We start from the raw sequence: 13232 nt of genomic DNA, 5'->3' as shown, positions 1-13232 counted from the left end.
CTTTTCAAAAGAAGACAGACTAATGGCCAACAACATGAAAAAATGCTCAACATCTCTAATCAGCAGGGAAATGCAAATCAAAACCACAATGAGATATCACTTAGCTCTAGTGAGACTGGCTTTTATCAAAAAGTCTCAAAACAATAAATGTTGGCGTGGATGTGGAGAGACAGGAACACTCATACACTGCTGGTGGGACTGCAAACTAGTGCAACCCCTGTGGAAAGCAATATGGAGATACCTCAAAGAGCTACAAGTAGACCTACCATTTGATCCAGCAATCCCATTACTGGGCCTCTACCCAAAGGAAAAAAAGACATTCTATAAAAAAGACAGCTGCACCTGAATATTTATTGCAGCACAATTCACAATTGCAAAGATGTGGAAACAACCCAGTGCCCATCAATACATGAATGGTTTAATAAAATGTGGCATATGTATACCATGGAGTTCTACTCAACCATAAAATAAATGGGGAACTAATACCTCTTGTATTGTCCTGGATGGAGCTGGAGTCCATTCTACTCAGTAAAGTATCACAGGAATGGAAAAACAAACACCACATGTACTCACCATTAAATTGGAACTAATTGATCAACACTTATGTGCACATGTGGAAATAACATGCATCGGAAATCAAGCAGGTGGGAGGAGGGGATGGGTAAATTCACACCTCATGGGTACAATGCCTACTATCTGGGGGATGGGCGCGTTTATAACTTTGACTCAAATGGTACAAAAGCAATTTGTGTCACCAAGACGTTTGTACTCCCATAATATTCTGAAATTGAACACAACAAACTTTGGGGCATATTATTCAGAAATACGATGGCTGTGTGGGTGGCTCAGCTAACAGCATAGGGTTCTTAGCACTTGCCCAACGTGGACCTTGGCCGGAGATGGTTCGATTTACCCTGCTGACTTCCTCATGTTGACTTTGAGCATTTCTGTTTGCTTGGTTTTAACCAGTCTCTGACTGCTTTCATTTTATGATACAAATTCACAGACTGACTCAATGAGTGACATGTGTCACCACCTGCATCACAGCTGGTACTTCTGGAGCACTTTTAAATAGTTTATCTGTATTAACTCGCACAGCCCGTGTAGTGGGGACCATTATTATCTGCTTAGAACAGGGGAGGACGCTGAGGCACACAGCTACCTTGATGTGGATGATACATGCCTCCCGCCCCCCCTCCCTTCCTCTCTTGCTCGCCCCTCGCTGCTTCCACGCTTTGTGCAAACCCCGTTATGACACTCGTGGGACGGCTAACAACTGCTGAGCACGTAGTTCACGCCAGAGTCCATTCCAAGCATTTTTCACAGATTAACTCCTCATCCTCACATCGAGCCTATGAGGTTGACACTTCATCCTCATTTTACAGATGAGGAAACTGAGGCTCACAGTGGGCAAGCAGCTAGCCCCAGGTCATGGCGCCCTCAGGCTGTGACACAAACTCCAAAGCTCTGCTGTGTCCCCAGACTGCAAGTTGCCTGAGAGCAGGACTGTTTTTTCCATCTCTGTGACCTTATATTGAGCACAAAACAGGTGATGGAAGGTTGCATGATGAACTGAGTTTATCAAGGATCATAGAAATAGAGAGTTTCTTTCATTGAGTGGTTAAGGTGTCTTGCCAGGGTGAAAGTATGAAAACCTTTTGAATGCTAAAAATTTGTATAAGGTGTGCAATTTTTAGATAACAAAACAAAAGAAGACCAGTTGCTTTGCTATTTGAGCTGGAAGTGCAGACTGAGGAGGAGGGGCTTGGCACGTTGCCCAAGGCCTCCCAGCCAGGAGCTGGAGCCCGGTTTTCCTGATGGCCAAGCCTGGCTCCCACCACCCAAAGCTGCTCCCTCTCTGTCTCCTCTGCCTGCCCCATGAGAAAGGGGGAACAGTTCTGGGGAGGACACCAGAGTGGGGACGGAGCTGTAATGATGAAATGCCACCGAGGGGAAGGAGAATGCTTCACGCCCTGCTGTCCCTCCTTCCACCCTTGTGAGCTCCCAGCATAATCCCAGCCAGAGCAGCCCATTTTCCAATGGGTTTCTGGCTGCCAAGTCACTCTGTTAGCAATTTATGTACACAAACTCTCATTTCCCCAACAGCTCTGCAAGGAAGGTTTTATTATACCTACTTCGCAGGCGAGGCTGGGAGAGAATGTATAGGAAGACTCCATAAAACCCGTCTTGCCTCCTTCTCCCTCCCCACATCTTCCTGATACCACATCCAGATATGCCACCATCTCTTCCCTGTCTTTATTAATTTTTTTACTGAGGTGTTATTTGTGTGCAATAAAACCATGAATCCTATATACATAGCTCAATAAACTTTTACATTTGTGCACATCTGTGCAACCACCACTCCGAGCAAGAGAGAGAACAAATCCATCCACCCAGGAAGTCCCCTTTCTGTCCATGTCCCAAAGGTAACTTCTGTTTTGACTCCTGCCTCCGTGGAGTGGCCTTGCCTCTTCCAGAACGGCATGTGGAAGGGAGAATACACCACGTACTTTTGTGTGTCTGGCTTCTGTGGTTCAACATCATGTTTTTGAGATTTGACTGCGTGGCCACGTATATCAGCAGTTTGCTCCTGCTTCCTGCGCAGTGCTGCTCCATTGTGCGGAGGTGCCGCAGTGAGTCCGTCTGTTAATGGATATCTGGGTTGTTTCCAGTTTTGTCTGTTATGAATGGAGCTTCTACAAGCACCCTCCTCTTCCCTGCAATGTCTGAAGCATTCTGGTAAGCAAGTGGAGACGCAGTTAGACAGACAGAGTTCAAATCCCAGATCTGCCATTGGCTGCTGAGAACCTGGAGCCAGTTGTTTAATCTCTTTTGTCTCTGGAATGGAGATAACAGCCCTGGCATTGTTGGGCTGTGGATTGTTAGGATTACGTGAAATTCCGATCATGCAATGCCTGGCTCAAGAACTATAATTTCCCTGTTCTTTCACTCTCAGGGCTGTGTGACTGTTGTTTTAATGGCAGGAAAATAGAAATCAAATGCTTCAGGGAAATGGCTGGGAACAAAAGCCAAAATTGCTCCAGAAATTTAGGGAAAAATCAATGATTTCCATTCTACTTAAACCTGTCCTTAGGGTCTGGTCTTCGGTTTTCCACCCTGCATTGAGCAAGCAGCGCAAACACCAGCAAGGTCAACATTGCTTCCCGCCAGCAAACAGTGAGGACGTCCTCTTCCCTCTACCCCGTCCTCCGCGGGGGCTCAGTGGGAAGCAGGCGGGAAGGCTGAAGTCTTGCAAATCCTGTGGGTGGGATTAAGGGTGGGATTAAGTGCAGACTTGGAGAAGTGCCCTCCTCCCTCCTCCCATGCGGGAGCCCTCAAGCCACTTGGGGGGTGAAGGCAAACATTTTGCATATGCGTGTGCACACACACGTTACCACCCCCACAGCAGACTTTTGGGGTTTCCCTTCCTTGTAGAAGGGGCTCTGGAAAAATGATGGTCCTGACGCCATCAGGGACGGTGTGGACTCTGGCAAGATCACGGAACTGGGGACAGTCAGCGCTGGGCTCAGATCACTGCGGATAAGTTACTTAGCATCTTGCGGCTTCACTGTCCTTATCTGTAAATGGAGATTGTAGTTCCGAGGTCTCAGAGCTTGTTAATATAAAATAAACGAGTACATGGTAAGGACCCGCACAGAGAGGACACTCAGCAGCGGAAGTGAGAGAACAAAACAGATCACGATACACTGCATCGGGTGAGAGCCTATATTTACAGAAACTAAGGTACATGCATAGAAGGCTCTGGAAGGAGACAAACCAGTGATTATCCCGGAATGCGGACTTACCAGCTGGTACAACTTTCACTTTGTTCTTTAAGTTCTCTTGTTTATGTTGTCACAAGCATGGGTTGCCTTTATAAGAAACACACCTTTAATTCATTTTCACTTAACCAAACAGAAAGACTCTATATTTAAATATGTGACAGTTTCTTTCAGGGTCTTCTAAGAAGGTGACATCCTCATAAGTTTGCTTTTGCCTCTTTGCTTTTCCCCCAAGCGCCTATCCCTCGGAGGGTAGTCTGATGCTGTCAGACAGCACAGGGCTCTAAACATAAGCCGATGAATGAGAAGCTAGGAAAATTATTTAATCTTTCTGTGAGCTCAGCGATGAAATCGGGATATATACCTACTTTGGAGTGTTTTGGGGAGAGCTGAATGAAATAACAACATACGGTCCGAGCACAGAGTGGCAGTGTCCCTCCCCCGTGTGCGAGCTCAGTCTCAGGAGATGTTGCCTCCGACAGTCCTGTGCTGGGGCCGCCGTATGCTGTCATCTCACCCTGCAGATGAGCAACTGAAACTCAATTTAAGTGACTTGCCAAGCGAGTTTTGCCCTGGAAAAACAGCATTGCTCTTGTTCCCCGTGTCACATTACAGTAGCTGCATTGTGTGCATTACGGCCACACAATATTTCAGCCTCGATTCCGGTGCCTGGAAAGGTCCTTAGGTCTGTGTTTTGTCCTTCAGTCGACCTCTTGCGGTTTGCACCAGGCGTGGTGTATCCTCCAACCCCAGACTGGAGCCTCCTGGGGCTGAGGGTCCCCAGGGCCTGGATTCCAAGCCTTATCCCATTAGCCTTATTCATATGGAAAGACCCTGGAGAATCCACTATTTTTGCACATAAATATTAATAACATCTTCCAGATGCAAAAGCAGTACCTTTGAGATCCCTGTTTAGAGCCTTTGCCTTAATAGTTGATCATATGATCATCTGGTCACCCAAGGCAGAACTCTTGTGAAATTGTGACTTGTTTTCTACCAAAAAGTTTGGTAATCCTTGAGGATTTGCAATTCTCCTGAATTCAGGGCAGTTCTGAGAAACATCTCCATGTGTAATTTTCTAAATCATGATCCCAGATTAAGTGTGACTCCCTACACAACTGAACACAAGAATAAATCAACAAAAAATGATGTTGGTATTTTCCCCCTGCAACTTTAAGCTCAGTGCATTAAAACATCACATCAGGAAGGAACTACATGTCTGTGAGCCACTGAGATTCTTCTTATTATTTGTGTGTGTGTGTGTGTGTGTGTGTGTGTGTGTGTGTGTGTGTGTAGAGACGGGGTCTTGCTATATTGTCCAGGCTGGTCTTAAACTTCTGGCCTCAAGCAATCCTCCCACCTTGGCATCCCAAAGCTCTGAGATTACAGGTATGAGCCACCACAGTTGGCCCAACCATTGGAATTCTTAATCTGTTGGACCTTTTACAGCCCTGGGGTTACCACGTCTTAATCTGAGGAAGTTGCTGAGTAAATTTCTTAATTCCACAACCTATACTTTTCCATACCTTATGGTAACTTCTTTCCTCTTTCATTTAAATTTGGCATTAGTAAGGACCCTAGGAGGATACCAGTTTATAATTTTGACCATTTGTCTACCACGCTAAGCAATAAATCTAATTAGTAAATCTCTTGCGTATCTTTCCTGATGGCTTTTTCCCATAGAGGCCAGGAGTACCACCTTTGATCTTATGATTTACATGAAAGTTTGAAATCTCCATTTCCCCGTAGTTTCATGAATTAGCCCCATCCTATAACGGGCTGTGAGATGTTACAGTAAGTTCTGTATGCTTAGTATGTGTGTACACACACACACACATACACACACACACACACATGAATTTAGCACTTGGCACTTCAACGTCTTGGAAATCACATCTACCCTGCCTTTGCAGCCTACTTCTTAGTAAAGGCTATGGGAAGGTGTGCAATGGGAGAACAAGAATAGCGACATATTGTTCTTCCAAGCTCCCTCTGTCTGGTTTGGATGCCAATAATCTTAGCAAGCGGCAGCAGCCGATTTCTGAATTCCCCTGCTTCCTAGGCCCAGCCAACAACTGGCTGTACACCCTTCTTGCCTGCTTACAACGGGGGGAACACAAATAACAAATACTTTTACTGAGCAGTGTTTACAGGACTGGGCCACTGTAAGTGACAGTCTTGCTGACAGCAAAGATTATAACTGACTGTAATGAGGAAACTATCATCTTTATCTTGGGGTGTTCCAGAAGCTGGCTGCCAGGCCACAATAGAAACTTTCAGGAGAGTGAGGGCTAAGCTGAGTGTGGGAGACATTACCAACACTTACCAATATCTGGTTCTTCTTTTCTTCTGGGCACATGGAAGGCAACACTTGCAGCTGGGCAGGTCCACGTTCTGCCCAGAGAAACGCTGGAAGAAATGCTGTGCCTCACGTCTGTCCCGCAGCAGTAAAGGCCTCTGAGTGATTCTCCAGGCTCTTCCTCACAGTGGTCACTACAGGGCTTGTGCTGAGATGTGACACCATAAGAATGGACACCTTCATCACTGTATTGCTTCCTGCATGATGCCTGAAGAACAGTCGGCCTGAGAGTTGTTCAAACTCATAGCCGACTTGCAGGAGAGAGAAGTTTTATCAAAGCCACTAAGATTGTTGGAGTTGTTTGTTATTGAAGCATAATCTGATCTACCCTAACTAATACAGTATGACATTGACATATTGCTGAAGCCACCTCATGCTAGAGCCTGCTCATGACTGTAGAATTCCTGCTATAAAAAAGTGTCATTTTAGTTAAAATAATAAATCTCTTATTTGCCTTGAAGTGATTGAGGTTATCACTTTGGTTTTTAGCAAGCCCTAAATAAGAACAACAATTCTGTATGATTGATGTATGACTAGATTCTAAGTCGTCTTAGTCCATTAATGAATTCAACTTTATCATTTTTACAGAAAACATCTCAGAATTATTGTGCCTGCAGATGAGATTGTTCTACTTTCCTGTGTGCTGGCTTATTAGGTACTTTCTTTTAATAAAAATCTCAGACACATCATACCTGGGGGTTAAATAGCCTATATAAAAGTCATGTATTATAGAGTAATAGAATGTATTTTAACACATTTTTATGTCTTTCTTATTTTTTTTCATCAAAAACACATCTTACTTATTTGGTATACTTTGTATACAGAGTTATATATATTAATTAGAATTTTTAACTCTCAGTAGCTTTAATTTCTAGTGAAAACCTGGGAAGCAAGAAATTTTGAACTATCTGTGATATGTCAGTATTTTGTAGATGAGGACAATTTTATAATTTTAGAAACATATTTCCCATAGTTTTTGTATATATTAATAAACCCAAATATATTTAGTCTTTGTATAAAATTTAAGGAGTCAACAACAAACTTGTGTTTATGTTCAGCATTTTATTTTATTTAGAAATGACCTGGATATAACTTCAAGATGTTAAATCACATGAAAAGACAATTTATAAATGTTTATTCCATGTACGTTCACCTAATTTGTTTATTTTTTTAACAATTATACCTAGGTTACTTATGAAAACCCAGATATTAGACAAAGCTAATTATTATTTCAAGTTATTTTTTTTCTGTTAACCATTTGTGTAGCCTGTGAATGTCAGGGGTTCACCTAAGTGAGAACCTTGAAGTTAAATACGTGTGTATTCTGCTGATAATTCAGAAGATACAGCTGTTTTCATTAAACCAACAATGTTAAATTAGTCTTATCAAAAAGTTTCACAAACAAAAATCATTCTATTTTTAGGCTGGATTTATTGTTTTATGACCTTAAAATATCTGGCAGAGATAAATATAATCTCGTCTGACCAGTAACCTCAGGCAAAACTATGCTGACAATTAAGTGACATTAAATAAAATGAAGACATTTTCATTTTATCAACAAATTAAAACCCAGCTTATTTATCAAAGATTTACTTAAGTCATGTGAACTAGAGGGCATGTGGGTTAACTGCTATATATTTTAACGATTTATATGAGTACTCACTTATCTAAGTCAATCTCCATAGAATTCCTTACGAGATTCTGGCTGACTATGCCAGATTCTACTGTGTGGACACAACATACAACATAATACATGCACACATGTGTAGACATGTCTATATACATACATGAAGTTCTTATAGGTTTCGTTTTAGAATTTTAGTCATGAGACAGGAAAAGATAATAATTCAAACTGGTTTAAAAAGGACAGTTGAATCCAAATTATATTTCTGACAAAATGGGACCTGTTCACGTGGCTAAATTGTATTTTCCCAGATTGGGAATCTGATGAAGTTTGTGGACACAAATTTTGAATAAATCAGCAGTTTGCTTTTTGAAAAAAGTCTTTAACCTTTTTTCTTCTTTTTTTAATCAGTTTTAAATGAGTTTAGGGGTTAAATATTTAAATGTTTACATTTTAGCTAAGCTAGCTGAATTGTGTAAGAAAAACAAAATCACAAAGCAGCCTTGAATTTTAGTAACAAATCTGTCTTTTGTTTGTCAGTCTGGTTTGCAGTCAATGTGGGTGAGGAAGCATTTTAGAAAAAATTATTTGCAGGGTTTTTTTCTGGCTGTTTCTGGTCTATGCATGGCAGACAAAGCAATTTTTATGCCAGGCAGGGACACCTAATATTACTACTCTGAGCTCAAGATTTTGACCTATTTGGTCTCAGAGCCTACCTTTTTTTTTTTCAACAGGGTCTCGTTCTGTTGCCCAGGCTAGAGTGCAGTGGTGTCATCATAGCTCACTGCAGCCTCCAACTCCTGGGCTCAAGAGATCCTCCTGCCTCAGCCTCCCGAGTACCTGGGACTAGAGGTGTGTGCCACCATGCCTGGGTAATTTTTCTATTTTTCATAGAAAAGAGGTCTCGCTCTTGCTCAGGCTGCTCTCAAACTCTTGGCCTCAAGCGATCCTCCCAGCTTGACCTCCCAAAGTGCTAGCATTACAAGCGTCAGCCACCCTGCCCAGTCCATTAAAAAAATTTATCTAGTTCTTTCCATTTACAATATCAATCTTTCAAGTAACTGTTTATCATCCTAAGAGATTGTTAGCCAGGCAAACCTAAATTTACATTTTCAAAAGGGATGACTCAGGTGTCTGAGGTTGTTGGTTACCATGGAGCTGTTGTAATTTGTACAGCCATTAACTTAAAGCCCTTTAAGACTTTCTTTATTTTTAATCTTGGCTGGAATACCATAAGCAGTGAGTTTATCTTAATACCATCAGAAAAGTCAGAAGATTCAAAGTAGGCAGAAAAAAAAATAGAGAACTTAGAAGGCTATAAAGGTTAACTGTGTAGTTGGTTGCAGTTTCTAATTCAATTCTAAGAAAACCAGGCTTGGAAAGTTCAAATGATCCTCCTTTAATAGCCATAAATTATTCTTGGTGTAACTTGCCCATCAATTAAAAAATGTGCATGCAAATGGATCATACATTTTGAATTTGTAGACAGCTGCACTCCCAGAGAGTTTGGCATGCTTTAGAATTTTGATGATCCCATACCATTTCTTATTAATCTCTCAAGAGCAAAGAAAATCCTATCAGGGAATGTCAGGAGTCTGAATCAATGTTTTAGAGGGTGGGGACTTCCCTAATGGCTTTTAATTAACCATCCTACACCCAACATTCAGAATGTTTATTTTTTTGCTGTGGGAACATGTTCAGAAACAAGCAAGGGGAAAAAAAATAAAAGAGCCAAATAATTTTACATACATGTAACCAAAATGAAAGGAAATCAAAATAAGAATGCTCACAAAAATATTAAGCCAGGCATCGAGACCAAGCAAGATATTAAATTACGCATGTAGAAAGAACCAAAAGTGAATGCGCCAGAAAAGGTATGCCTTATGGCCAGAATGTAAATTCTGTAGAAACCAGAGTACTGTCCAAAAGGACACTTAGCAGAAAGTGCTTGCTAAAAAAAGAGGTTTTTCTAGTACCAAGAGGGATGCAAGGGTCCTTCATTTAAGGCAGCCTTAGAACCACATCCAATCCTGAATACAGTACAAAGGAACTCACCAAGAGGAGGGAGTCCAAGAATCTAAGGGGACATTCATCAGGGCAGAAAAGGGACTCATGGACATGGAAAGTGCAGAAGGCTCAGTGGGTACCATGCTCAATCCAGGGGCCACTGATATGTCCAAGGGGAGATTGCTTTGATCCCACTTCTAACACTATTTGCAACCTAAATAACAGACAGAGAGAGGCTCTTTAAAAGAAAGTGATATTTACTCAGGAAGGGGCACTGCAATGGGACTATACATGCCATAGTAAACTATGTTTATATTCAGGGAGGTAAAGGAAGACAAAGGCTTTTAAAGGGAAAATGAGGAGGATTACACAATTGTTTTGAGATAATTATCCTTGGGTATAAGAATCAACAAGGTCATGCCAGTCTGAGGCTGGACATACAGTTGCTGTGTAGACATCCTCACAGAAGTAGTTTTTTGCATGTAAGGTTGTGATGGCCTTTGTGCAAGGTTGTGGTTTTTGCAGTCTTTTGTGATCATTCTTATTATCAGGCATTCATCCACAAGAACCCTCCCTTCATGGTCTTTCCTGGCTCCATCTGTCAGGGTTTATAACGTAAGTGACTCCATTTTGATTCTGGCAGCTTTCACAGAGGAAAAGCAGAAAAAAATAGTACTTGTTGTGAGCCACGAATACCAATGTGGATTTCTTTAATTCACCAAAAAAGTCTAGCAAGCATTGGGCCTCTTTTGTTGTGGTAGGTGGTACAGAGTACAGCTACGTCACCTTGCAGGTAATATCTCAACACGGCCTAAACCACTCAATCCCCAGGAAACCTCCTCAGTGAGGCCCTGACTGTGCTAGGTATGACCATCCTTGATACTTCTCCCCCTCCTTTTTCTTTTCTTATTATTCATTATTATACTTAAAAAATTATTATGAAAAACTTTCAATAGTTTCCCTTTGTCAACAAGATGCCCCTATTCTAAGTTTGAGGATTCCAATTTTTACCAATCAATGTTCTAACCTTCACATGAGAAGCTTGTGGAGACTCTGAATTCAATTATCATGTCTATTCAGCAACCCACTTGATTCAATCTTGTGTGTAATTTTCAGCGACATCACTCCTGCAACTACAATAAATTGAAGTTTCTTCCAGGGCTGTCATGGAAGTGCTGTAATTCTCAGGTTCCGATTTGAACTGAGAGCTAACAGACCTGAACTTGTTGCTTTCACTTTGAAAGTGCTCAGGTGCACTCAAAAGAATCCATCCATACCAGGGTCTTTGCACTTGTTAATGGCCGTCATTATGGCCATGGCAGTCAAGTGAAGCATGGGCTTCATCACAATTCTCCCCAAATCTAAACCTTGATTAACTGCGATGTCACTACACACCACAGATTTTTGCTTCCCATTTCTCACTGTGGAGGAGCCCAGCACTCTGCCAAGCCCAAGGGTGCAACCAAGTCAATCCCCAAATCCCAGGGTTGTCTCCTGGTTCCACTTCTGGTAGCAGCCAATTTTGTATCAGTCTGGGTCCAATCAAGAGAAAAAACATACACAGTAATTTAGCAAGGGAACATCGAACATAAAAAATCATTACCTACAAAAGGCAATTGGAGTAATGAGACTCTCTGAATGACAGAGAAGTCACTGTGGTGCTGTGTGAACAGAAATTTCTGAAAATTTACTCTCTAGAACTTGCCAGAAATCTATCTGCTAGGGTACTGTAGAAAGCCATTCATGGGGAAGGGTTTCACTAGAGGTTCCCTGTTACAAAACCATGTAAAGTGGCTGTCAGAGGGAACAGTTGGCCACTGTGCACTTTAGGATGGGGGGGGTCCCAGAAAGGCCCCCTGCACTTCTGCAGCTGAGGCCGAGTGAGCTGCAGGAATCTGTCAAGGAAGCACACTGGATCGGGGAAGCAAAATCCTTTCCTCCTGCAGTGTCTCTCCGGTTCCCTTGGCTCGCAAAGCTTTCCATTATGCCTGCTGGCAAAGGAAAAGCTGTTTAAAGGATTCATATTTATTTTCTCAGAGCAGACAAAGAAGGGTGAATTTTGAGCTGACAATAAGCCGACAGCCTGCACAAGTGGCAACTCCATTCTTCCAGTGTCTTAAGATGAAAATCTGTGTCATCCTGTTGCCGCCCAACCAGGTTTATTTGCCGCTGTCCAAGAAGCAGCGGATCCGCTGAACCAGCAGGGAGACGGGAGAAATTTCTCAAATCGGCCTCCCCCAGAATTTGGGAGACAGGGTTTTTAAGGATAGTTTAGCAGGCAAGGGATTAGGTAATTAGGTCATTAAATGGGGCAGAATTATAGGGGTGTGGAAATCACCTTCCTGTGTTGCTCCAGTCCCTGGGGCCACAGTTCCAGCTGTGTCAGTTTCCTGGTCCGGGCCGCTGGTCTGGGTGGGCCAGTCGATCCCCCGGAATGCAGGGCCTGGAAGACATCCTCAAAACTACCTTTAGGTTCCGAAAAGGTGATGTTACCTACGAAGAAGGTTAAGAATCTCCACGGACACCAGCTATGGGGAGAAGTTAAGAATCTTTATGGAATTACAGAGAGGCAAAAGGGGAACAGCAACTCACCATTATAGTTTTTCTCAGCCAGGCTTTTACCATAGCTCTCGCCTTGCACCCTGTTATTGATTTGCGTAAAGGGCTGTTTCAATCCTTTACTCCTTTCTTTTTTATCCGACATCTGATTAGTCAGAAACTCTAATAAACTCAACTTTCAAAATGCATCCAGAACTCGAGCACTTTTTACCATCACCAATAGCACCGCCCTGGTCACAGCCACCACCATCCTTTGGATTATTGCAGTTGCTTCCTTCCTTACCTTTCTACTTCTGTCTGCAACCCCCTGAAGTCTATAGTCAATGCATTAGTCAGATCATGCTGCCGTTCTGCCCCCAAATCCAACCCCTGAACCCTGTTATCTGACCTCATTTCCTTGTATGTCCCGTGCAACCCATCCCACTCCACTCCAGCTACACTGGCTTCCACTGGCTTCCTGAAATAAGCCCCAGGGCCTTTGCTCTTGCTGTTTCTGCCTAGAGTGTTATATCCCCATTTGACTGGCTTCTGCCTTTTCTTCAAGACTTCCTCAAAAGTCTTCTCAGTGAGACCTTCTCTGGCCACCCTCTCTTAAAATGCAATTTCCCACCCATGATATTCCATAGCTTCCTGCCCGCTCTGATTTTCTCTCCTGAGCACTCACTCATCCTCATCTAACCTGCTGGGTTTTTACTTTCTGACCTTGTGTATTGTCCGTCTACCCCACTACCGTCCTGGAGGGCAGGCTTGAGCGTGACCTTGTGTATTGTCTGTCTACCCCACTACCGTCCTGGAGGGCAGGCTTGAGCATGACATTGTGTATTGTCTGTTTACCCCACTACCGTCCTGGAGGGCAGGCTTGAGCATGACCTTGTGTATTGTCCGTCTACCCCACTACCGT

The sequence above is a fragment of the Lemur catta genome, chromosome 1, assembly GCF_020740605.2.
Source record: "Lemur catta isolate mLemCat1 chromosome 1, mLemCat1.pri, whole genome shotgun sequence".
In the NCBI taxonomy this organism is placed as follows: Eukaryota; Metazoa; Chordata; class Mammalia; order Primates; family Lemuridae; genus Lemur; species Lemur catta.
The sequence above is the reverse complement of the archived record's forward strand: the minus strand, read 5'-3'. Positions refer to the sequence as shown.